Here is a 26,248-nt window from a genome sequence, read left to right as displayed (position 1 = left end):
ACTGCAGCAGTTGAACTTTTTTTTTTTTTTTTTTTTTTTTTTTTTTTTTTTNTGCATTTCTCTGACTGCTAGAGATGGTGAGCATTTTTTCATGTACTTATTGATAGATAGTTTTCAGAGGGCTGAAATATAAAATAGATGGTGAAACAAAGTCCACTCTTATGGGAACTGGGTACATGTGCTACTCTCTTTGTTTCTAAACTTTCCTCAGGTATTGAAATAATAACTAAAAGTGCCTTGCATTTGCATTGTGTTTTTAAAAATTACTTTCACATCCATTACTTCATTAGAAGTTCAGCGTCATTAAAGGTAGACAATGGACTGACTTGCACCCTCACAAATCTCTTTGAAGAATCAAGTCAATAGAATATTTGTACTTGAGAAAAAGAGGTGATCTTATTGCCAAATATGTTTCTGGCAGATCATAAGCCTGAGCTTTTCATTTCAGCCAACCGCAGATTTGGAAGGGACCAGAGGAACAGCTCATCTACTCTGCAGACCCTGACACCCCTCTGTGGTGGTGGGCACCATGCCTTCCACGCACAGTCCTTGGTCAGTAAATGGTTACTGATGGCATGCTCCTTGACAAAAGGCCATGTTAGATGTTTCACTAAGGAATTTAAAAGAGTGAGGTAGAAAAAGAGACCAACTAGTTGGGGACTTCCTCCAGATTTCCCCATAGGCCATGCCCCACTGCATCATCCCATTTGGTGGGTTCAAAGGTGATTTTCCATGAGACTACACTTGCTGTAAAGGAAGGTCTTGAGCTGGGTCTCATCTAGGCGGACCCATGTTACATCAGCATTGTTGATTCAGAGCCAAAACTTAGGCACACATGCAGAGATGGGAATTCTCTGCACGTATTTTCACTGAGTCATTTGCTAGGAGACTCCTGCCACCAGCAAAAAGAAGTATAGACATGTGAACATGTACTTTGTAATGTGACCCTGGTTAATTCTAATCAGAACTCTTACTCCTAGAAGAAACTGTTCTTAGAAATTGCATTGTCTAATCCCATTGATGTCTTTTATCTAAATACTTTTTGAAATCCTTGAATAATTTTAAAGCAATGGAATAACTAAACACATGTTCATCTCTATACAATAAGCATAATATCTGGATGTCAAAATTTGAATTATCTTTCTGTAGCCACCCCACCCCATTGTGAATTAGTGTTTGCATATCCAAGAAATCATTTGGCTTTTGGTTTTACCAGCAAATGTCACAATTTCATTTGTCTTTAAAGCCAAGTAATATTCCATTGTGTATAGATACCACATTTTCTTTATCCACTCATCTGTTGAAGGACACCTAAGTTGACTCCATAGTTTAGCTATTATGAGTTGAGCTGCTATAAACATTGATGTGGCTGTGTCAGTGTAGTGTGCTGATTTTAAGTCTTTTGGATGTAAACTGAGGAGTGGTATAGCTGGGTGAAATGGTGGTTCCATTCTGAGGGTAGGATGGATAGTAGAATGAATCTGACATTATTATCTATGTGCATATATAGGGTAATAATATGTGTGTGATTCTCCATCATAAACTATCAGAAGAATGAGAAGTTAAACTCCATTTATGTATGATGTGTCAAAATGCACTCTACTGTCATGTATAACTAATTAGAACAAATAAAAAAAGAATTGCATTCTAAAAAAAGATTTGAATTATCTTGATAATACTTTACATATCAAAATTTAGCCCATCTGAACTCTTGGATAAAACAAGATGAGTTTAAAAATTAAAATTTATTTCATCATCTTATGTTATTTTGTTCCTTTTACCTATAATTGGGACTTAAAAATGTGAAAAAAAGGCAGGTCTTCCTTCTGTACTTTTTTATCATATAGATCAGTTTCTTAAATAGAGTAGGCATGCAAAAGTATTTATGTACTAAATGAATATCCTACAAGGTACAGTCTCTCTAACCACACTCATATTTTTATTTATCTATGGATATAACAATCTCAAACACATTAAGGGAAACTGACCAATATTAGCAACACAAAAAGGAACATTAATGCTAACTTATAATTGTGCAAACTCAAAAAGTAATCCACAATTTAATTACAAAGCATTATTAAATGAGTCAAAGCCATTCTATAAATAAATTTAAAAATGCAGTGCTTTTCTAAAGCTTGTTGCTATCATGTGTAAAAACTGGGAAAAACTCGAAATCCTATTTTTTTTAAATTCTTCACATTAATTAATGAACATATAAACAATTCATGCCAGCATCTCAGACAAGTATTGCTCTTGGGGAACTGGGGCACATTTCAGTAACAAGAGTTAAAAGTAGGAAGCACTATGTTGATATGGAAAACTTGTTCTAAATTCTACTTCTCCAGAGAATAGTATTTAAGCAGAACCTGAAACAGAAGTGAACTTTGAAGCCAACTTTCCCTTGTAAGGTAAATATAATCCTTTCAGTACTGTGAGATGGTTTGGATCCTGGTCCCAAATTGTTCCCAGGCAACCTGCTCTTCTGGGCGCTGTCCTCACCTCCTTCCATACCATCCTCTACTGAAAAGGGAAGGACAGGTATCTTAATGCTCTCCCACTTCACAGTGAAGCTGCCCAAGATTCATTCTAAACAAGGAATCTAATCCCAGAACTCACAATCCTGTGTATCCAAAGCAGTATTTCACCCTTCCCTGAGGTTTTTGCTTTGGGGGTGGGGGGTCTCAACTTCTGTGTAAAACACCCCACAACAACAACAAAAACATTTTTTTTCTTTTCCAAGAGAAGTCTTAAGCATTAGACATCAGGAAGATAGTATCCTTAGTTTGTTTAGTTTTGAGATAAAGGCCTTTCTCTGACACTGAAATTACATGTGCAGGCTAAACCTAACAATTTAATTATATTATTACAGCAACTAAAAGGCACTGTGCCACTCATTTATTGTTTTTGTTTTTGGCTCCATCAATGACATCCTTGCTACCTTTTCAGTGTCTTTGTGTCTGACATACATTTTTGTTTGGAGATGGATGTCTCTAACCTGAAGACAAGTCTTCCATGGTGAGAACACAGTCCAAAACACACTCATCATTTTCTTCTACCAACTCCCTGTCCTTTCAGATGGTTGCAACCCAGTGGAGAGCTGTCTATCACTGAGCCTTCCGTCTCCTCACCCCATTCAGTACTGCAAATTTCAACTATGTGACATCTACACAATGTTTTTAGAAACTACCTTTTTTTTTTTTCTATTTTAACTTCTATGAATTTAGTTTATGATCTCATTTTTTTTTCTCTTTTGTAATCTGGGAATTGAACCCAGGGGCACTCTACCAGTGAGCTACATTCCCAGCCATTTTTATTTTATTTTGAGACAGTGTCTCATTAAATTGCCCAGGCTGGCCTTGAACTTGTGGTCCACCTGCTTCGGTCTCCAAAGTTTCTTGGATCAGACATGTGCAATGTGCCCAGCATGATCTCATTACTTTAACAAATAATAATAACAATTGTTCATTGTATTACTTTGCTAGTGTTGCCATAACAAAATACTAAAGACTGGAAGGCTCAAATAACAGAAATGCATTTCCTCACAGTCCTGGAAGCTAGAAGTCTGAGATTAAGGTGCCAGTAGGGTTGATTTCTTCCTGAGTCTTTCCTTCCTTACTCAACACGTGGCCAACTTCTCCCTTTGTTCTTATGTGGTTATACATGTGTGTGGGCGGGGGGTTTCTAATCTCCTTTTATTAAAAGTCACCAGTCATATTGGATTAGAGCCTACTCAATGACTTCATTTTATCTTAATCATCTTTATAAAGACTCCCATGTTCAAATACAGTTTGAGGAATGGGTACTGGGACTTCAACATATGAAATTTGTTGGTACACAACTCAGTTCACAGCACTCATGTTTTCTCTATAGCATTTTTTCAACCCAGAATACCATTTTTTTTCCAGAAAATTTTGATAATTTGTAAAAATACCATCCCACAGTCACAGATACATCCTTAAAGTATGTTTCTTCAGAATCCACAGCACATTGTTCCATGTTAAGGTCCTGCTTCCAGGTCCTCTACAATTCAGATTTCAGTTTTCAAGTCCCCCCCTCCACCCCCATAATTCCAGTACAGTTAGTCATTTTGTATTGCTGTATTTGTAGGCATCTATTTCCAACTTCCATTGCTTCCACTTTGCTTTTTTCTCTCCAAGAATGTCACTGCCCTTCAAAAATCGAATTACTTGTTAGTTTACTTTAGTGCCACCTTTCTTCAACCTCAGACACACCCTTACAAACAATTCAGTTCCAGATTTGCAGAGCCACGTAGCTCATTTGTCTAAGTCTCCTGTTTCATTTATCTTCTCTGCTAGCTTCCTAGATCACTAAATCCCAAGTGTCCCTCAAAGGAGGACCCCATCACTTCATGAATGCTGAAGAAGTCATTTGTTGAGTTAATTAATTCAGTTGGTTTGACATCAATTATTTTGAGGATTAATATGATTAAAATATCATAAATAATTATTGCTTATTCTTGCTTTCAACTTATAGACATGGCAAAAATTATGGCTTAATGATTAAGATGTAGTAATGGTTATTTTGATTGATTTTTTTTCTTCCCAAAATAGCATACAAGTTTCACTTGAAACAACTATTATGTGTGTATCTGTTTGTGTGTGTGTGTGTGTACAAAATGTCTTTATTTATTTTTGGTGACATTTGTGAAAACCTGGAGAAATAGTCTTATTATTATCAATCTTATGCTTTGGAAAACTGTAGGGTCCATTTGCAGTGATTGGCTGGCCTAATATTTTGTAAGATCTGGTTTCAAGATATTTTTAAGTAATTTCTTACCTATTTTCCACTCTACCAACTCCAAAGCTTATTTTGTATTTGACATAAAAATCTTAGGATTTTCCTTTCATATATCCTTGTCCTTGAGCAACCTTAACTAACTGACTTGAGTCTCTAAAAGCTGTATGTTTACCTAGGCCAAATGTAGTCCATGATTTGATTAGAAAGACTGGAAAGTCAAATAATCACTTTCTCATTTTTTCACATTACAGACAGCCATGTGGCCTGGTTCTGGCCAGTGTCTGCAAGATGAAGCCTTCTATGGTGTTAGGGTTAAGTATTTTGGATATGTCCGGTAGAAACATTTAGAGCCGCCCCTACTCTTTTTCCCCTTCCAACTTCCCTCTCCCTGCATGATGTCTCAGCTGGGTTGCCATTTATCATCATGAGGAAAAGGCCAAGAAAACTTCATTAGATGCTGGCCCTCCACAAATGTTGATGGCATCATACAATACCTGAAACATCTCCAGTGGCCACCCACTTGGAATTAATCTCTATTTGTTCAAGCAATTGTAAATTTGGGTTACTTGTTACTTACAGTTGAGAGCATTTAAAACAGAAATAGAAAGCATATCAGCTGAAAGTTTTGAGTTTTCCACAAAAAGAAACTCTCTGGCCATAAAACATCTTCCCAAATCAAAATTCAGTTATGAATTCACAAATCCATTTCCCGAGGTCAAAAGGAGGCAAAGGAGAAAGAGCTGGCTGTTTTCACATAGATGAATCACCACAAGGGGATCTATGTAATGCCCATTCTTTATGGTTGAATGGCAGTATTTTTCTTTTACCCCAGGGATTAACTGTTTTATGTGCATTTAAAAAAGGAAGAAAGCTACATTGCAAACCAGAATGAAAGGAGGGACTTTGTGATAGCCTTCACTTACATCTTCTTATAATCTGCTTCATATGGATGAAGCATAGAATGACAAAGAATGTCAAGGTCCAGCTGCTTTTTTCTTTTCATTTGACCCTCCCTGGGCAAAAAAAAAAAAAAAAAAAAAACTAGTAAATATGATCCATACTTGGCAGTAATCCCATTCATTTCCTACAGAAACTCAGGAACCTTGGGCTGCCTCTCTTCAGCTCATTATCAGAGCAATTAAAATCAGCTGTTGCAATGCTGCTTTTAGGTTTCAGATTCTGTAATTTGTGTAGCCCAAGGCATGATTCATTTTTATGAAGAGATTTTGGTTCCAGTCCTGCTGAGTTTTTAAAGAGTTTTAATTAAACACTCTTTGGGGAGTTTTTCCTTGATCTGCTGGATTCAAAATTCTTTAGTAAATAACCTCCTAGGATTATTTTGGGTGGGGATAATTTATCTTTAATTTTAATGCCCTAATTTAATTTTAATGCCCTATATTATACATATACTGAAACCCCAGGAGAGTAATCTCATTAAATAAATACAAAATTGCATATAGTATAATGAAAACAACAGATTGTTAAAATAGGTATGCAAATTCTTAAACCTGCAGGCTTTATTTATATTCATCCAAAGCTAAAAAGTCCTTACATGGGATAATATTGCTGCTTTTTTGAGTAATAGACATCCCCAATGTTTAGGGCTAAATTAAAGGGTTCCATTTTACCTACAAAGTGTACTCATAAAATGCACAAAATAATTACATTTCTGGAGGGTGCCAAATTTAAGACAGTATGATCTTTCTACAGAAGCCTAAGGGCCTTTGCAGGATTAGCAATTTGTCTTGATAGAAAGCAGTCCAAGGGAAGGAATTAGGGGAAATAAGTTGGAGGAGATGAGCTTGAGAACTTTTTATATGAAATAAACACAGAGGTCCTACGGCATTTAAAGTTTGTGATATTTGTGTGGGAAAACCAGTGGATCCCAATCAAACTTTGGTATCATAATTGTTTCACCAAGGTTTGCAAGGAAAGCAGAATAGTATTAACATGGGGTCACAATTTGAAGCAGGTCATCTCCTCACATCCCCATTCCTGAGTAGAAAATCATTATTAACTAATTGAATTATATATTTATCTTTCATGGAAAAGATTAACCTATCAGTCAATTACTTCTTAGTAAGAATGACAGAAATCAGCTGGTTCTTCCTGTCTCTTCCTGAGTAGATCTTTCCCAGTTCTGAAACATTATTCTGTCTGCTTTTCATGTCATTAATTTTTGTTCAGCTTAAACTTTTCAGCTTGTGTATTATTTTTTTTTTCCAGAAGCTTTGATAGCCTGCCCACATGTTAATTAGTTCTCTTTTTTCTTGGGACTCTTTCTTTTCCTTCAATGCACTTTATCTCACAATGCATTTAGTCATGGTCTGACGTGTATGTTTTCTCCCCTAAAAGAGAATATAGCAAGAACAAAGACTATTTTTTAAGGCTCATGAGGGCAGAACCATGTCTGTTGTGTTCACTGCTGGGTCCTCAGATCCCAGCCCAGTGCTGGCATTGTAGAAGTGTTCAAGAAATATCAGTAGTAAAGATCTCAGGTTGCCTTTCTCAGCATAGAGCCTGGGAACCAGCCCTGCTATTCTTCAAACAGTAAAACACATATTTCACAGAGGAGACAAATGTGAAAATTGGAAAGCTTCCCAAACCTGAAAAAAAGAAGGATGGTAAAGAATTGCGTCTATTTCATAGTATTGCTGAGGGTCATACTGGTTGTTAATAATCTTTCCCACTGAAAATACGCATTTTTTTTTGTTCCTACAGGTGGGCAATGCTAATCACTGCAATGGATGTGAACTCCATATACTACATTTATCATTTTAACCAAAGAACTAATCTAAAATGAATACAGATAAGTAAAATGATGGAAAGGGATATAGAGAGAAAAATAAATAGATATAGATATGTATGTGCATATACATATCTATACGTATGTATTTAAATATTCTACAGTACCTTATAACTGTCTCTCTCTGAATGATGAAAGAATTATTTCTTTAAAAACATACCTTATATACAATCATAGATATGATAAATTGTGGTATAAAGGTGTATTAAGAATTATAATACAAAAATAAATAGATAAATTTAAAAAATCTTTCTGTAACAACAAAAGGAACTCTGGAAGATGGAAAGGAAACAGAATAGCTAGGTGGCAGCAGATGTCCTTGGTCTTATCACAAACTTTCCAGACCCCATCAATGAATAGAAATGATCTTGCTAACAGCCAATTGCAATATTCATAGGAATAATATAATTAGTTCAAAAGACTTCCAGAAATATGTCTTTCAGCCACTCCCAGCTCTTTGGTATAAGAATTGTTTGAAATTCCCCCACATCTTTGTAATTATGAGAAAAATGGTCTAGACTAGAGGTCTACCACTACCAGATGATTCCTATTCATAAGCTAAGCATACACAATAGACTGGCTTCCTTAACAGCAATACTGCTGGGAGAACAAATTGGTTCAAGAAATTACAAGAACAACAAAAAAGCCGGTCAGGCACTTCAAGGTAATCAATTTAGTTGTATTGCTTTTTGCTGTGACTCTGAAGAAAGCTAATTTAATCTCTGAAAGTAGTATCTTGCTGCCTGGAATTGGTACCCACCAGCTTCAAATAAACTATTCCATGAACTTGAAGTTGCCCTTGACAGAAAGAAGGACACACTCAGCTCCAAGCCATTAGGGAAGGTATGGTTTCACACAGCCAGACAGCCAGGCAAAGTGATCCATGGAGGAAACCCTTTGCAAAAAAACCATTTTGCATTTCCCTTTCCCCACACATCAATAGCCTCAACATAGCTATATTTGGATTGTTTCTCTTTATTCCTTTTTAGCACTTTTATCATGCTTTTGGAAACAATATTTTGGGTTTTTTAAGAAGCAGGAATAGTTAATGGAGATGTGGCTATAAAGCCAGGCAGCCCAGGGTTCAAACCTGTGTTTATTGGCTACTTCTTACGTGTGTGTGTGTGTGTGTGTGTGTGTGTATTTGAGAGAGAGAGAGAGAGAGAGAGAGAGAGAGAGAGAAACCTTCAGCCAACCACTTGTCCACATGATCTCTGTTTTCACAGCTGTTTTAAAAGAAGGGGACTGAGCAGTAACAATAATGTCACCTCTCAGAACCATTGTGAGGTACAATGGAAAATGCCTAGCATAGGCCAGGCTTATCATATACACTTAAGAAAATGATCTCCCTCCTTTCACACTCTTTTCACCTTTTCCTTATCCCCTCCTTCTCTTCTCCATCTCCCAAGGACCAGACTTAGTGGGAGTTGGTTGCCTAGGGCTCCTGGAAAGCCCTTTGCCTGTCAGGCAGCTCTGCATGCTGCTGCCTGATACAAGACACAGCACCTTCAGCGATTGAGACCATTTACCCATCGTTCAGTTTATATTAGAATGTAAATGTTCCTGGAGTGGTAGGAAGCATTAATTCATGTCTAATTGCTTATTTATACTTTTGGCTCTTCTTCAATTTTAAGAATTTACTGTGAGCAGATTTTGTGAAGGGGAACATAGAAAGACTTTGGCTTTGAGGAACAAAGATGTGTGAAGGAAACACAAGAAGGGAGGGGAGAAGGATAAAGGACGAAGAGATGAAGATTTAAAAAACCCAGGAATTGAATGGAGCAGATTAAATTCCATGCATATATGATTATGTCAAAATGAATTTAAGGCTTATGTATAACTATAATGTACTAATAAAAGCATTTTTTTAAAAAAGCTGCCTGCATCAGTCACTCTACTGAGCCAATCTACCCGGAACTTGCCAATTCTTTGGTAAACCAAGTTGCATGCTTCATAAATTGCCAATTGTTAGCTTTTCATGTTTTTTCCTAAGATTTTGGCATGGTGGATTGAACCCAGTTGTATTCTACCACTGAGATATAGCCTCAATTCTCCTTCTCCTCCTCCTCCTCCTCCTCCTCCTCCTTCTCCTCCTTCTTCTCCTTCTTCTTCATATTATTATTATTTTGAAACAGGATCTTTCTAAATTTTCCAGGCTACCCATGAACTTGTAATCATTTTGCTTCAACCTCCCATGTTGCTGGGATTATAGGCAAGTGTCACAGTACCTAGCTCTAAACTTAAATAATAATAATAATAATAATAATAATAATAATAATAATAATAATAATAGAAGGCATTCATAAATTTCCTTCTTTTGTGAGGCTGACCATAAATAGTAGTAAATGGTTAACATTTATGGGATACCTGTATCTACCATCCACCAGACAGTTCATGATTATTTCATTAATTTCCACAAAAATCTGATTGGTTGGGCATTATGATTTCAATTTACAGATGAAGACATCGAGGCAGAGAAGGAGAGAGAGTATAGCTAGTATGTAGTAGAATTAGCTAACAGGAATGGATCCCCTAGTCTGACTCCAGAGTCTGCTACTCTACCTCTCTTAGGTGAACAGTTGAATTCAATAGGACTTGCAGATGGTCTTAATAGACTATACAGTATGGTGTTATAACTTCATTTTTTCCCTCCAAACTGAGTCTTGGAGAATTGTGAATGGGCATGGGGATGTTTTAAAAGCTTATGGGGCATTAGTTTAAAGTTAGGAATGGCATAGGCAGACTTGTGCATCCTACAAGTACTCTTTCTGTCCAGGTTCACTGTTTCTGTCCACCTTTGAAGAGTTTTACAAAAATGCATGACTATAAGCTGCATTTCTTTAGTAGTGGGAAGAGATGTGGTTGACACAAGACATGGGAAACTTCACAGTTAAAAAACGATGAGAACTATTGATTTCAAATATGGTTTATGTAAATATTGAAAACAACTTCCCAATTCTTTAAGTTTATATTGACCTGTGATGCACCCCCAAAAGATAGCCTCCCATGAAAATACCCAACATTCATGTATCAATTTCCAATAACATATATCATTTGGTTTTCAAAGCCAACCTCTCAGGTGATTATGGAATATAAGAGTAACCCTGCTTTATGTAGACAAAAGTGGGGATCCAGGGCCCTATAGTACAGCAGAAACAGAGCCCCAAACTGGCATCTAAGCCCCCATCCCCAGCCAAGAGCAACTTCCATCAACAAATGTGATCCAATTTGGTCAGCAAACAATGGCTTTCATGGTGAAAACAGTCTTATCAGTATAACCGTTTTCTCAGTAAACCAAATTTTGCACAGGGAACCCAAGGGCTCCAGGACCTCATATTGCTGTTGAATGTATCTTATTTGATGTTCCCATGTCTAATCTAAGGAAGCTGTCTGAGGGTGCTGCCCTGAAGGACTGCATGATATGAGCTCTTTAAGCTCTTTAATATGGAGCTCATGTTCCTAAGTTATTGTGTTTGCCTGTGGTCGTTTTTCTGTGAGGAAAAACATAAGTTTGATTCCAACATAAGTGAAGTATAGTAGACACAAAGGGAGTGTGAGTAGGAAAGTAGTAGGGAAGTTCAGTGCAAGTACATGGTTTCCAAGACCCCATGGAACAGGCTGAGGACAAAGTGCCCCCTGAGAGATGCCAGACCGGAACAGAACAGCAAAATAGCACCCTTTAATTTTTTAATTTAAATTCCTCATGGCAACAGTAACCATTAGTAAAAGTATGTTGTCTGTTTCCATGATCTCCAATGGCACCTTTATCATAATTTATGGGTGGAAATGAGAAAAAAGAATAGGATAAACTAAGGGATACATTATGAAGTTTTTGTACATTATGTAACTAGAGACAACTTCACAACCATTTAGGCATCTGATAGTGATGATGTATTTATCTTGTCATTATTTTTTTCTAATCCCAATTCATAAAACTGTAGCTTCAACTAGAAGGCAAGCCCTACTCTTTCTCTAATGCAAACACAGTACTACACAGTGATGAGCCTCAAAGCACAGTTCTTTGAATCCCTTTGGACCAAACCATATGGATATAAAAATAACTAAGAGTCGTATCCAAACATATTTTTAAATCCTTGGTTTGATTTATCTGCTTATGTTAAAACTGAGCTATCTTAACATCAAATTAAATATTGTCCTGAATATTTTATGTTTTCTTGAAGCCATTTTCCCTAGCAATCAATAATGAGCAATGGTAGAAGGCAACTGAATATATTTCGGTATTTCCAGTTCTTGCATCTAATAGGTAATATATGATTTGTAGATGCGAGGGAAGTGGGGACTTGTTTCTGATAAAATAAGTTTGAGAGAAAGACTTGACAAAGTCAAACAGATTTTCAGTAATTCTCAATGTCTTTAGTATATGATGAGTGGATATGTTCAAGAGGGAAAATGAACATACACTTTTTCTTAAAACTATGTGTAGAACCATTTTTCTGCAGAGCAGTTTTGCAGGGATTAGGGTTTCATGAGTACACTCTATGTCACATGAGCTTGGGATTCATATAGAAAGGAATATCTGCTACAGCTCAGAAGAGCTGTGTGACCTTGAGAGAATTATTCAAACACTTTAAGTTTCAGTGTCCTAACCCCAGTGTCCTGAAGTTGACAAAAATTCTTTAAGTTAAAAAACACCGGGGAAAACTGAATCATATTCTAGCCATTCAAATGTATCACCACAAGTCTAAAATTCACTGATATCACTGTAGCATCTATTCTTCCCTCAGAAAATTTAGTAAAACAAAGCAAAACATAATAAAATCCTCGTTGGAACTTGGACACCTGCTACTTTACAGAAATGTGTGCAGTCTTTTGCCTTGTCTGGAATCTCATTTTCATCAACAGCTTTTGGTTGCTAAAATTTTAACTTTCACTTGATGAGCAATTTTGCACTGACTAGAAGAGATTTTTTTCTGGAAACAAACATATGGCGGACTATGGTAGACTTGTTCATAGAATTTGATCTGACTTACCATTTTAAATTTCATGTTTTTCATCTTTTTTCTAAGAGCTAAGAGTTATCATTTTCTTGACTATTTTCTCTTATGTCTTCTACTACCTAGATCAGTATTGTCCAGTAGAAATACAGTAGGAACCAGGAGTGGGTGCCACACATGGAACTTTAAATTTTCTAAAAAACAAATTACATTGAGCAAATTATGTTATATGTATGCACAATATATCACAATGAATCTCACTATTAATGTAATTATAAGACAGCAATAAAAATTCAGAAAAAAGAAAAAAAATACAAAAAGTTTATTTACAAAAACCAAAGTTAATTCTTGACCTTACTTTTAGCAATATATCTTATTTAACCTGTTTATAATATTACTACTTAGACATGTAATCAAAATACAAAATTACTAACGAGATATTGTCTATTTTTTGTATATTTGGGTTGATTATACTTAATTCAAAAAATCCAAAATCTAAAGTGCTCCAAAATACAAAATTACTTGAGCACTAACCTGATGTTTAGAAAGTCTGAGACCTGAAAGCCTTTGATTTTTGAATCAGAGATACTCAGCAAGGAAAATCTACACAAATATTACAAAAATCTTTTAAGAACTTCAAAATCTGAAACATTTCCTTTCTTGAGGCATTACAGTGACAGTACACCCAGCTTGTACAAATATTTGAAACCCAGGGTTCATTTTCTACTCCTGGCACACCTCATTTGGATAACCACATTTCAAGTGCTGTGGCTGTTAGAGAGCACAAGTCTAATTAGCAGTCAGAATTATTTGGGGGACCATTTTTCTGCACAGATACAATGCATTTATCACTTCAGAGCAATAGTATGTCCAAGTGAGAACAGAAAAAAAAATTATGAGATGGGTACTGAGTAATCTATAGGCTCATTCAATAGCTAAATGCCTTAAACTCACACAGGATCTGTGGCATATGGGATCCAGTTATTATTACATGTCAAGAAGCACTAGAACCCATCATGATACTCAAACCACAAAATACGGAGCCATTATAATTGTTCTGCAATTGAAAAAGCTATGACGCACACACACACACATACACACACACACCAATTGAGTACCTAAAACTTGGCTATACCTTAACATTCTAGTAATGATGTGTGATACGAATGATCCATTTTTCTGCACAGAGTAGTATGTATGTGTGTTCATACATACATATATCTGTATTTATAACTATACTATATTTTTAACTATACAGTATATCCAACTACATATACATACACACACATGTGCTTGTATGTGTGCTATAAATCCCCTGCATTTTAAAGGGTGAGTTGGATGATGATTGTTATTTCTGTTCTGTTTATTTTTTAAGTAATAGGCACAATTTATCTTTGATGAAAAGAAAGGTATAACATATTATTGTGAATGGTGATAGCTAAAATGAGCTATTTACTGTTTGCAAGACTCTGGTCTACGAATGTATTATTTCACTCAATTCTTATAGTATTAAGCCTGTAGGAACATGGGCAACTGAAACAGAATACATTTAAGAAATTTAAGGGCTGGAGTTATGGCTCAGTGGGAGAGCGCCTGCCTTGTACATGTGAAGCACTGGGTTCGATCCTCAGCACCACATAAAAATAAATAAATAAAATAAAGTTATTATCTCCATCTACAACTAAAAAATTTTTTAAAAAGAAATTAGTAAATGTTATACAAACTAAAAATGGAAGAGTCATGATTTGTTTGTTTGAAATGGGGTTTTATTTTGTCAGCTGGTCTTGAGTAGGTAGGCTCAAGTGATCTTGCTCTAGCCTCCTGAGTAGCTGGGACCACAAGCGTGTGCCAACATTCCCAGCTTAGAAGAGCCATCATTTGAACTCAGGAATCACTGCTCAATCATGAAGTAATCTCTTTAATTTAAGTGAATGATGTCCTAACATTCTTTTTTTAGATAACAATTTGTAGCTCACCAAAATCACATACTGAATAGCAATGCCCATATTTCTTATGATTTTAAATATGTCTAGAGATCTTAGTAGAACTTGTGAATATATAGTTTTATACTTTGCATAGACTTTCACTTTACTTTATTCCAAGATACATCAATGACAAAACTCAACTTCATTCCTTATCTCTGATGAATACCAGAATCTACAGAATAGGGTGCCTCTTATCTTCATCATTTCACTGAGGGCTAGTATTCAGCTTTAATGTTGATATTTTGTGGTCTGGCAACTCTTGAGGGATGACAAATACCTTTCTCCTTTGAATTGCAAGTAACCATATTTGGACTTGCTTCTTCATATAATTTTTATTAGTCCCCTTTATTTCTCTCTTGGATAAATTGAAACTTTAAAATAATAAAATCTCTTTTTAATAATATCTAAATATTTGTTTCAGAAATACAACAGAGTTTGAATTACTAGTAGTTGTACATAAACCAGTTGAATCAACTAGGCAAGTAAATAGCCCATAAATTTCTCATCATCCCAGTTGGGATTGGTGCCGGGGAGATTTTTTCCTTGGGACACCAGAATACACATTATAAAGTGAAAACTGTCTTCATTTTTATACCCCTCCCCTTTTCCCCTAAAATCTATTATAAAAATAATTAGACAAATAAGAACTGTGTATATATGAATAATTATATGGGATACAACATGATGTTTTAAAATAAATGTACATTGTATGATGGCTAAATCAAGCTGGTTCACATGTATCAGCTCAAATATTTATCATTCTTTTATGGTGAGAATACTTTAAATCTGGTTTCTTAATGATGTTTCAATTATATAATCCAATGTTATTAACTATACACACCATGTACAATCCATCTTTGGACTTATTTTTTGTGACTGAAATTTTGTACCTTTTGACTATTATATTCTCAGTTCATGGTAACCACTCCCTACTCTCTGCTTCTATGACTTCAGCTTCTTTAGATTGCACAGGTAAATGAGATCACACACACACTCTCCTCTTGCTTATCCTTGCTAGCATTCACCCTGAAGAGTAATGTAAGCAGTAGGATAACTTTTGAAATTCTGCCAGTTTGATTTAAATAGATTTAAATCAATTTACATGAGATATAAATCACATATACTACAGTGTATTACATAAAGTTTGAGGCTTCCTAAATCTATACATACCCAATGTGCATTTGTGGAATGTATGACTGAATTGCTTATAAGTTCATAGGGACATTGAACTATCCTTTGATCTTTCCTGGGTTTGATCTTGATTTCATGAATGCATCCTTGATATATAGACAAATATTTAGGCACAAATCTTAGGTCATGTATAGTTTTCTTATACTTCCATAATACTATAAGTATTCAGTAATTTCATAGTCTATATGCTCCATTTCAAATGAGAAGGTTGAGGGTCTGAGAAGTTATGTGACTTGATAGATGTTATATATTGAACCAAAGTAAAAGTGAACCTCATTTTGGAAGTTCCTGCTATTTCATGTGAAAATGGGTCGAGTTCCTATTACTATTACCATATTAATGAGACCTAAAGAAATATTGTGTGGTGGGAGATCATTTCCAATAATAAAGAAATTTACTTTGAAAGTAAGAAATTATAATTTGCATGTTGAATTATACAACTGAACTTAAATAAAATCTGAAATTATATTGAACCTTAAAAACTACATTATGTCTTCATACAACATACAAAATAGGAAGGAATTTTTTGAAGCATAATAATGAAAATACTTTCTGTCTGTTTAATCATCCCTTTGTAGTGATTATAAAATAAGGAAAACTAAAAGACCCATACCTTCCCAATTCTATATTCACTGTCATAATAGTAAAGGATGAGCAAAAATGCTCAAAAGGGGCTCATGATCACTAAGTGATTCCACTTTTAGCACAAACTTCATGATATCTCAAGTGGTGTAGGATGATAATCAGCTTTCTCAAAAGTATAGCAAGCTCTTCTCCAAGAATGTAAGCAGTATTGGTGGATGGGCTAGGTTCCAGAGACTCCCTCTCTGAAGTTCTCACTTTAGCTGTCTCAGGGCTTTTCACTGGCCTAAATAATTTATGGAAAAGTATGGTTCATTGGCTAAAATTTTTATACAAAAGCAGATGTCCCAGAAACCTTGTTATGAACCTATCAGAAAAGAAAAATAATTTACATCTTCTTTTTTTCGTATCCATCTTCCCCCCTCATCCAATCTCTTTTGAATGTTTTTGCCCAGGGAAAGAAGAATACCCATTTAAAAGAGTATATATTTATTTTATGAATTCAGAAAAATTATACTTTAAATATCTAGATTTTGGGGGGGGGCATTAGTATATTATGGAGTTTCTACTATACTAGTAAGCATTAGTATTACTTTTGGACTCCAGTTGAAGGATGCCAATTAATTTTTGAATGATTTCACATACACACAGTCATTTGTATTTTATTTGCAAAATTTAGTCCATCTGAAAATTACACTTTAACACCTGTATCCTAAACTCTTGCTACTTTAATGGTGATCAGAAGCATTAGCACTATCATGGAGCCTCTTATAGATGTAGAATCTCAGATGCCACCCCAGATTTATTTAATTAGAATTTGCATTTTAAAAAGATCCTCAGGAGATCCATGTGTACATCATTCAAGTTTGAGGGGCACTGGCTAAAGCCTCAGAATTCAGTATTTGTTTATAAACTGTCTTGTTTTCTTTGGCAGTAGTTTAAGTTTTTCTTCAGCTTCTGATGAATGGACTAGATATTCATTCAAATACATAAAATTATTGGGAAAAAAACAGAAGAAAAGAAACACCTTGTCAAGGTAAAAATAAAGCCTGAAAACACTATGTCTTTTGTTTATTTCCCAACGTTTTAATTTGCTGTCAGATTCCTCCAACAGGCAAGGCCTTAGTATAACTTTCACCTGTGGAGACCAAACCCCATCATGTCAGGTGGATTCATTTACATTCAATGAATACAAGAGGTAATTATCTGCATGGAAAATGATCCATGATCTTGGTTATTCCTTTTCTCTCTAAATTTAGATATTTCATATCTTTTTGTCACTCTCAGCAGCAGGCAGGACAACAGGGAGTTGAAAATAATAAGCCATTCTGCTTTTCTTTAGTAATTTTGCTAAAGGATTTGTAAGTTGAGAACATTAGTTAAAAATAAAGTCTATGGATTTTATTTTACCATGCAACATTTATCACTGACAAATGATTAGCTGTTTTAAGTCTCTATTTGGTATACATTTTAAAAATATTTTTGTGACTTGAAAGAATTAACAGGATTTCTAGCCAAATCAGGTGAATTATTTAGACACTGAGGAATGTTGGTTTTGAGGATTATATTTTTAGAAAAGCCTTATTTTTAAACACTTTAAAGGTAAATTCAGATATAACAACAGCTTTCAGAGCCCACTAAGGTAGAAATTGAACTTTAAAAGAGTATATGAAGGGCTGGGGATGTGGCTCAACCGGTAGCGCGCTCTCCTGGCATGCCTGCGGCCTGGGTTCGATCCTCAGCACCACATACAAAAAAAGATGTTGTGTCCACCGGAAAATAAAAAATAAATATTAAAAAAATTCTATCTTTTAAAAAAAGAGTATATGATTAACTTGTAGCTACTTTATCAATTTATGAATCAGGTGAGCCTCATGTAGAAAATGTACTTTTCCAAAATGCATAATTTGAAACACATTGACACATAGACAATGGTAACATTATATATTGTTGCATGTCATGAAACTCCTAGAATGCATCTATACTGCCTTGCTGTTCTATTTTGTTCCTCAAGATTTCACAAATTAGCCATAGGACTAGATTTTGAAAGCTTTAAGAAGTAAGATTCACAGTTATAACACATGCCAAATTTCTCTGGACATCATATAGAAGTTAATGATCACATTTCAATATGGAATAAGCTGAGCCTGGGTCAGCTTACTTGATGTGCCAGAAGCCAGATTGATATCATCCATCAATTTATTATGAGCTTCAGGGAAGCTTACATACAAAGGAAGGTTATATATCATCAGAATCTTGACACTAAAAACAGTAGAGAAAAAAATGACAAAAGAAAGAGGAAGGATAATTAAGGGAGAAAACCTGTTCTACATACATAGGTAATTTTTTTTTGAAAAAAGCACTATACATTTATTGTAACATGACTTAGCTTACCATGTATTTTCTAGTGCTTTAGAAACAGGTTAAGGCAGTTTAGGAAACATCCAAAAAACTGTTTTAAGAAGTAATTTATAAGAGAAAAAAACACTTCAATTTAATATAGTGTTAGAAATTCTAGCCAGAGCAATTAGGTAAGAAAAGGAAATAAAAGGGATAAAAATAGGAAATGAGGAAGTCACTGTTTGCAGAAGATATGATCTTACACCTAGAAGACCCAAACACCTCCACCAAAAGACTGCTAGAGCAAATAAAGAAATGTGACCAAGTATCAGGTTACAAAACCAATAGCTTTTCTATATACCAAGAAATCAGGAAAACAGTTCCATTCACAGTAGCCTCAGAAAACAAACAAACAAATAAACCTCGGGATAAATCTAATCAAGGAGGTGAAAAACTTCTACAATTAAAACTATAAAATATTGAATAAAGAAACTGAAGAATACCTCAGACAATAGAAAGACATCCCATGTTCATGCATAGGTAGAATTATTATTGTTAAAATGGTCATACTACTAAAAGCAATATTCAGGTTCATAACAAACCCCATCAAAATACCAATGACATTCTTTACAGAACTAGGAAAAAAAAAAAAAAAAACAGTCTTCAAATACATTTGGAAGAATAAAAGACCCAGAATTACAAAAGCAATTCTAAGCCAGAAAAGTAATGCTGGTAGCATCACAATAGCTAACTCTAGTATAATAGCAGATTATAATATAGAACTATAGTTACAAAAACTGCATATTACTGGCATAAAAACAGGCACATAGACCAGTGGTACAGAATAGAAGACATAGACAAACCCACACATCTACAGTCATCTGAACCTTGACAAAAGTGCCAAATACAAACATTGGAGAAAAAACAGCCTTTTAAAAAAGCGTGCAGGGGAAAACTAGTTATTCATATGTAAAAGAATGAAACTAGATTCTTATCTCTTGCTCTACCCAAAAGTCAACTCAAAATGGATCAAGGACCTAGGAATTATGCCACAACTATGTAACTTCTAGAAGAAAACATAAGATCAATGCTCCAGCATAAGGATCCAGGCAATGGCTTTCTCAATAGGAACCCTAAAGCTCAGGAAATAATGGCAATAGTTAATAAATGGGATGGCATGAAATTAAAAAGTTTCTGCACAGCAAAGGAAACAATTAGGAATGTAAAGACAGAACCTACAGAATGGGAGAAAAACTTTGCTAGCTACACTTTTGCCAGAGGATTAATATCTAGAATACATAAACCACTTAAAAAACTTTACACCAAAAATCAAATCACCCAATTAATAAATGGGAAAATGAATTAAACAGGCACTTCTCAAAAGAAGGATTGCAAATGCCCAACAAATATATGAAAAAATTTTCAACATCATTAGCAATTAGGGAAATGCAAATCAAAGCTATACTGAGATTTCATCTCTACACCAGTCAAAATCAAGTATACAAATAATAATAATAATAATAATAATAATAATAATAATAATAATAAATTCTGGAGAGAATGAGAATGTGGGAGGAAAAGGAACGCTTCTACACTGTTGGTGGGATTGTAAATTAGTACAACCACTATGGAAATCTGTATGGAGTTTCCTCAAAAGAGTAGACACAGAACCACCATATGACCCAGGTATACCAAAAGGGAGATGGAAAATAAACAAAAGACATAGTGTTTTTAGGCTTTATTTTTACTTTGGCAAGGTATTTCTTTTCTTCTGTTTTTTTTTTCCAAGTAATTTTATGTATTTGAATGAATATCTAGGTCATTCACCAGAAGCTGGAGAAAAAACTTACGCTACTGCCAAAGAAAAGAAGGCAGTTTATAAACTTATACTACTGCCAAAGAAAACAAGGCAGTATATATGTTAAGTAATTAAAGTCAGCACACTATAGAAATAAATGCGTGTCCACTTCTAGCAGCACAACTCACAATAGCCAAACAATGGAACCAGCCTAGGTGTCCATCAATGGATGAATGGATAAAGAATATATGGTGTATATATACACAATAGAGTTTGAGTCAACTATAAAAAAAAAAAAAGTAAAATTATGCCATTTGCAGAAAAATGGATGATGGAACATGAGAGCATTACTGTTACGTGAAATAAGCCAAACTCAGCAGGTTTCTTACATGTGGAAGTTAGAGAGGAAAAAGAAAAAAAAAATGGGAGGAAGTCTGATTTAAAGTAAAGCACAGGATATAGAGCTAGAACTTAAAGTCGGAGATGGAAATTTTAAAATAGAATAAAAGATTATTATGGGTTGGGCATGTGGTAATAATTGTTGGGTTGAAACATGAACCTGGATAAAAATATAAGGTTATGATGATATTTTTAAATGGAGTATGGGCCAAATATGGTGGAGATTCTATTTCTCTAATCAGACCAACATTTTCATTATAGTTGCTTATTTCCCAGTTATGGACAATTCATCACGAGGAAGGAGGGAGTGTGACTGATTCACTGTTACACACACTATTTCTGGAAAAACAGGTTTTATGGATCAAAAGATCCAACTACATGAATAAGAAAATCATGATGGCATTGCTGTTTATAGACAATAATTTATTAATATGGTGTCATTGCAAATGTAGTACCTCTATGACCTATACTTTGGCAACGATGTAGCAAACTGGAACACTGCTTTGTGGGCTATATAAATGGTGCAACTGTTTTTGGAAACCTATTTGGCAGGATCAAAATACACATGCATAACATACAACCCAGAAATTCCACTCCTTGTGATATACTGAACCTAATGTATGTATACAAAACTACAAATACTACGTGAACATTTGTTTACTGAGTGGCATATTCTCAAGTGTTCACTGCAGCTCTGTTCACAATACCCTTATACTGGAATATGCACATATCCATAAACAGTGGAATGAATAAGTATATTGTGATGTAGCTATTGAGTGCAATATTGTCACCGTGAGAAGAAGAATCTACAACCACACAAAACTATATGGAGGAAGCTCAAAAATGAAAGAATCACTGAAAGAAGTTAAAACAAAGAAATGTACACTGTGTAATCCTATTCATACAAAGTTCAAAACTAAGCACACCGATCTTTGCTCTTGGAAATCAGGACAGTGGTTATCTTTGGGTGCCTAGTGACTGAAAAGGAAGACGAAGATGTGTCCTTGGGAGTGGATAATGTCTTACATCTTGATCTGGGTGATGGCTATATCAGTAAAAAGTGTTGAGTGTATTCTTCTCATTTAGTACCACATTTACAACTCCCACCTGATAATAATTGATCTCATAGAGTGCTAAGGGTTAAATACAAATAACAAATCAAGGGAGTCCCTTACTTTTAACCAACACTGGGAAGACACGATAGTTTAAAAAGTCATAAAACTAAAACAAACACAAAGCTTTTAAAAATATTCACTCCAAAATACAAAATAATTTGTCTCCCTAAGCCAGTAATTCTTTTTATCCTTTTCTGGTATTTCTGCAGGATGTTTATTTGCATCATCTCAGTTCACAGGGACGTATTGTCAGAAGAGAAACCTGATGTTTCTTATCCTTGATTATCTCAACCAAGGATTCAGTAGTCAGCACATACAACAGAAACTGTAAGAAGTCCCTCATTCTCCTAGTAAGGGAGGGCAGAGGACAAGAACGTGCCCACCAAAGGCAGTGCCCCTGGCAACTGCACCACCACCTTTGCTCAAGGCATCCAGAGCTTTCTAAGAAGGGGTGAAACAAACTTATGGTGGAAAAATACCTCATCATTTTCCAGGAACCAGTCAGACATGAAATGAGAGTAATGAAATGCTGCTGTCTTTCAGTTCATCTGCACATCAGGGCAGCGATACCTCATAGAACCCACAGACGGAGTGTTCTGTCTAGTAGAACCTAAAGATGGTGGATGAGGTTTCTTCCTTCCTTCCTTCCCTTCTTTCCTCTCTTCCTTCCTTTTTTTTTCCATCTTTCTTTTTTCTTTTTGTTACGTTTCTCCTCTCCTAAAGTGACTGCCCTTTCACTAGAGAATGTACTTACGTCATCAAACTAATTTGATTCTTAAACAGGATATAAATCTTCCCTTTGGATGAGAACACTAATCAGGTTCAGCTAATTTTTCATTGTCTATCCAAACACTGTATTGTGCACAAAGAAAAAAGTTCCTGAAAACCAGGATATTTTACAGAGTTAAACTTCTCCCAGCCAATCCACTTTGTTACCCTACATAAACAAACCACATCATCACGTTCCTTGAACCATAGCAACTTGTAATGCATAATCCACAAATCAATTAGAGACAAGTTAATTGCCAAAAGGGATCAAGTGACAAGCATTTGAAGCATAATATTTACAGGCACCATGCTAAAAATGTATGTGTTGGAGTAAAGTGTGTTCTGGCTAGCTTTCCTTCTAATGCAGATTTAAAATTTGTAAGATTCCTTTTGAAAATTAAAAAAAATGTGTTACATAATTACTCTTAGGTATGACATTTATGTTTTGAAGGCAGACATGGAAAGATATATCAGGCAACAACAAAAAAGGAGCTACTATGGGGCATACTATTGCTACTGATTTTTAACTTCCAATTTGTTTTTTACTTTAATATATTCTAATATGAAACTGTACAGAATTACATTAAATAATATAATATAATATAATATGTATCAAAATTTCCCCTTCTCTCCCTTTCTTTTGTTCTTCTTCATCCTCCTGTTTTTCCCACCTAGTTACAGATTTGTAATTTACAGCAGAGGCAAATTCACTCAATAAATTAAAACCTCATCTGACTAAAAATAAAACCAGCAATGAGGTCAATATCCATATGGTTCCACCATTTGGGTACAATTCTGAGTTACAGATTATCTACCATGGAATGGATATGTACATAAATTGGTGTTTCCTAGATAAAGACTTCTCTGACTTTTCCAAGAAAAACTCTCATCCCTATTTCTTCTATTGGTTGTAATTTCTTATTTTCTGCCATGCTCCACTGGAAGGTAAGCTTTATGAGAGCAGAAACTTCATCCATTTATTTCACTCCTCACTGTGACCCTCATATGAGGAAAATGTTTTCAGGTAGCTAGTAAAGCATCAGTCACAATGATGTGGTAGAGTGGTCTCTAGCAGTTGGTGAGCAAGGATGTTTATTATAAGTTGGTTGTTATACCAAATAAGTATTATAATTATACAAACTTAGAGATAAGTAATTATATTCAAAACAATAGCAATTTATATTCAAAACTCCCTACTTTTTAATAATTTGACCACAGCAGACTATTATTTAAATTTTTGAGGTGATTTACATATATTCAATTTATATGTGAAAATACCACTTGTGCTATGTATCTCTTGCCCCAATTCCATACTTAAGTGACCTCTGCAACTTGAAATGGACTGGTGGGAGATGTGGGATAATAAATTGGTAAATCCTACAGGCTTATCACAAGAATTAAGCAATATATTGTCCACAGTCCACAGGCTACCTCATAGCATCAGTACTTTCAAGACAACAGCACAAATTTCTATATCTTCCTGTCTAGGCTTGTTCCATGTGCTATCTTGATAGTACAGAGCCCTCATAATCTGTGTTTTCAGTCTTTCTCTGTTTTGACCTACTTTGATTCATTCCACAAGTTCTTTTTTAAAAATATTTTTTAGTTGTCAATGGATCTTTATTTTATTTATTCATATGTGATGCTGGGAATTGAACCCAATGCCTCACACAGCTAGGCAAGCACTCTACCACTGAGCCACAACCCCAGCCCCATATCACAAGCGCTTTAGGAAGCCAGACATGTGACTTTCTTTCACTATTAAAAAATTCAGGTAATGCCCTCTGTAGAAATGTTGCTTACAAAGTAGTCCCTCCTATAATAACTCTGTTGCAACTTGTAAGAAAAAAGTCTGAGCTTAGTTTTACCTGGAAAAGTTTCTCTATTATTCAGAAACCTGTCTTTTCATTGTTGTTGCCCAATAATGACCCTTACCTAGTTCCCCATCTGCAAAAAGTGGGTCCCCAATATTCCCCTTGCTATCTTACTGAAGGTATTGAATTAGATGCGATTCGGACTGAAGTAGGGGCTGAGGAACTGTAGCAAAGATTTCCATAGAAGCACACAGACTGGGTGTTCTTGCTCTGGCCAAGAGAATGCTCAGGTTCCTACAACTTTTAACCTTTTTCCCATGAATGTGGCACAAGAAAGTAGAGTGTCCCCACACTAGTCAGAGATCTGAAAACAGCAGCTAGTCCTTAATTCAATATATATACACCAGACACTCATTCTGTCCAGACATCCTTCTAGGCCATCCTCAGGAGGGGAGGAATACCAAAAATCACTACCAAGGCATAGCTTACCTTTTGCTATTCATAAGAACTAGTATTTATTTTAGTGTTGTCTGTGCACCAGGTACTTTACGTGACTAAAATACTTAATCCTCACAAAACCATGTTTTGCAGACAGACGAGGCACATGAAGGTAAGTAACTTGCCCATTGTCTCATAACTGTAAGTAGGATGTGGAAATTTAAACTAAGCAGTAAGGCTCTATAGCCAGGCAGCTCTCAGCTTCTTCTGTACACCACATTTCCAAGGTGAGAGTGTATGTATGTTCAAGGTACTTACAAGATTACTAAGTCTGCTGGATTTTTATGCTTCTATAACTAAGAGTGGTCCCAATGATGCCAGTTAAACTCCTAAACCTATTTGACAAAAGGAGCCTCATAAAATTCATGAAATGATAAAGAAAACTTGGAAAATGCTATAAAAGAGGTGTTAGGTAGACTTGTCTTTGTGTGTATATTTATATTTAATCTTAACAATGATCTTTTGATGTAGGTTTTCCACTTATAGACATGGAAGTAGTTCACGGAGATTAGGAAAACTGCCCAGTTGTTCTAGACTGGTACTAAACCTTGGTCTGTTTGTATCCAAACCCAAAGTCAGCTCCAACCTCATGCTACTTTTCTCCATAAAGTACAATAATTGTTTTTTTTAAAATTTTTTATTGTTGGTTGTTCAAAACATTACATAGTTCTTGATATATCATATTTCACACTTTGATTCAAGTGGGTTATGAACTCCCATTTTTACCCCATATACAGATTGCAGAATCACATCAGTTACACATCCATTGATTTACATATTGCCATACTAGTGTCTTTTGTATTCTGCTGCCTTTCCTATCCTCTACTATCCCCCCTCCCCTCCTCTCCCCTCCCCTCTTCTCTCTCTACCCCCTCTACTGTCATTCATTTCTCCCCCTTGTATTATTTTTCCCTTTCCCTTCACTTCCTCTTGTATGTAATTTTGTATAACCCTGAGGGTCTCCTTCCATTTCCATGCAATTTCCCTTCTCTCTCCCTTTCCCTCCCACCTCTCATCCCTGTTTAATGTTAATCTTCTTCTCATGCTCTTCGTCCCTACTCTGTTCTTAGTTACTCTCCTTATATCAAAGAAGACATTTGGCATTTGTTTTTTAGGGATTGGCTAGCTTCACTTAGCATAATCTGCTCTAATGCCATCCATTTCCCTGCAAATTCTATGATTTTGTCATTTTTTAATGCAGAGTAATACTCCATTGTGTATAAATGCCACATTTTTTTT

The 26,248-nt window shown here is 35.3% G+C and overlaps 1 protein-coding gene across 13 annotated transcripts in view; it reads right to left on the bottom strand.

Moving 5' to 3' along the window:
- Pde4d (phosphodiesterase 4D) overlaps window positions 1–26,248 on the bottom strand; it is a 1,424,195-nt gene that overhangs the window by 291,735 nt on the left and 1,106,212 nt on the right. The window lies entirely within an intron of this gene.

This window comes from Marmota marmota, unplaced genomic scaffold, assembly GCF_001458135.2.
Source record: "Marmota marmota marmota unplaced genomic scaffold, marMar, whole genome shotgun sequence".
In the NCBI taxonomy this organism is placed as follows: Eukaryota; Metazoa; Chordata; class Mammalia; order Rodentia; family Sciuridae; genus Marmota; species Marmota marmota.
The sequence above is the reverse complement of the archived record's forward strand: the minus strand, read 5'-3'. Positions and strand labels throughout refer to the sequence as shown.